We start from the raw sequence: 1,868 nt of genomic DNA on the forward strand, positions 1-1,868 counted from the left end.
TGTAAATCATGCTGGGAACTACAAACCCACTGCTCAGTTAGTTACATCAACAACAAATATTAATGTAGTTTCAACACAAATAAATTAAACACATTTCAATTTTAAATATATTAGGTAGAGTGAACACAATTAAATTGTTACAGAACGCTCAAAAACATGTTACGTTAGTTCATTTAAATTAAAATGAACGAGAGGCAAATGTTCGAGTCTCAGGTCCAGAGGGGATCGTAGGTGTGATGAGTGAATAACCAGTACTCTCTTCCACCTTCAGTACCATGAGTGAGGTGAGACCCTTGAGCAAGAACTGAACCCCCCACTGCTTCCCATGTGTTTACTACTGTGTGTGTGCACTACTGTGTGGGTTAAATGCAGAGCACAAATTTCCGAGTAGCCATACTGGGCCACACGTCACTTCACTTTTCCAGTGCTCAGTTAGTTACGCCAATAAAAATATTAATGTAGTTTCAACACAAATAAATTAAATGCATTTAAATTTTAAATATAGTGGGTAGTGAACAATGAAGTTGTTACAGAATGCTCAGAAACATGTTACTTTAGCTCATTTTAATTAAAATGAACAAGAGACAAAAATATTTTTTTGAGTGTAGTCACAAATACACAAAACACTGAAAATAAACTGAACAGTAAACTAATCTCACTGTAACTGCTGTAGAGTATAATGATACTAACTCTAGTTTCTCCAGCTTGCATTGTGTGTTCATCAGTAGATCACTGAGGTTTTTCACTCCAGAGTCTCCTACTTTATTACAGCTCAGCTTCAGTTCTCTCAGGTGTGATGGGTTTGATTTCAGAGCTGAAGTCAGGATGAGACACTGTTTCTCTGTAATACTGCATCTCCACAGACTGAAGACAGAAAGAGAAAACACAATGAATCAGACACGTTATGTTCACGTGTGAGTAATTCATCATGTGTTAACACCATTCAGTGCAATAATTAGAACATTGCCAAAAACCTTATTATGTGACCATAAACAAAACCAGAAAAAAAGATTAACAAAGTAGATTAAGATACAGGATCAACTTTAGAACTACTTTAAAATAACATAAAAAAACAGTATGGCAGGATTTAATTTGGTCCATTAACAATTAGCTGGATTGCTGTGATTGTTATGACTGTGATCTCCGGTGATTGACAGATTTTCCTGCTCCATCATCAGAGGAGAGAAGAGATGATGTTGTGAGGGAGAAGGAAAGTTACTTAGATGAAAGATCAGGAGAGCACATCAATTAGAAATACATTATGTGCTCGAATAAATCTTGAGCGCACATCAATTAGAAATACATTATGTGCACGGATAAATCATTTCAGCACTGCAATATTCATAAAAAATAATAACTGTCAACTTTAATTTCATGGTGACTTTATGAAACTAAACCGTAAACTTTAATCTCACTGTAACTGCTGTAGAGTATAATGATACTAACTCTAGTTTCTCCAGCTTGCATTGTGTGTTCATCAGTAGATCACTGAGGTTTTTCACTCCAGAGTCTTCTAGTTTATTCTCTCTCAGGTTCAGTGCTCTCAGGTGTGATGGGTTTGATTTCAGAGCTGAAGCCACAGCAGAACAACCTTCATCTGTCATTTCACAGTATTCTAATCTACATTGAGAGAAATGAGAAAAGTCACACTTCATTCTGTTTCATTTAAATAAAACACTTTATTAATTCATGTCTGTGAATGTTACTGACCTCAATCTCTCCAGTTTACAGTGTGAATCCTTCAGTACGTCACATAAGTGATTCACTCCTGTGTTTTTTATTTGATTCTAAATAATTATACAGCCATAAACTAAAACAAAAACGAGGATACTAGCTACATTTCAAGTCTGGAGAATCTTTAGTCAGAC

General features: G+C 35.4%; 1 long non-coding RNA gene across 1 annotated transcript; it reads right to left on the bottom strand.

Annotated features, from left to right (window-relative positions):
- Nucleotides 1–828: 828 nt before the first annotated feature.
- On the bottom strand, nt 829–1,788 carry LOC107720504 (uncharacterized). Its single transcript, XR_001637620.1, has 3 exons — nt 1,711–1,788; nt 1,447–1,620; nt 829–864 (listed from the first exon to the last, which is right to left on the bottom strand). It is a non-coding gene; the product is annotated as an uncharacterized LOC107720504 (long non-coding RNA).
- Nucleotides 1,789–1,868: the final 80 nt, after the last annotated feature.

The sequence above is a fragment of the Sinocyclocheilus rhinocerous genome, unplaced genomic scaffold, assembly GCF_001515625.1.
Source record: "Sinocyclocheilus rhinocerous isolate Xijiao unplaced genomic scaffold, SAMN03320098_v1.1 scaffold5137, whole genome shotgun sequence".
In the NCBI taxonomy this organism is placed as follows: domain Eukaryota; kingdom Metazoa; phylum Chordata; class Actinopteri; order Cypriniformes; family Cyprinidae; genus Sinocyclocheilus; species Sinocyclocheilus rhinocerous.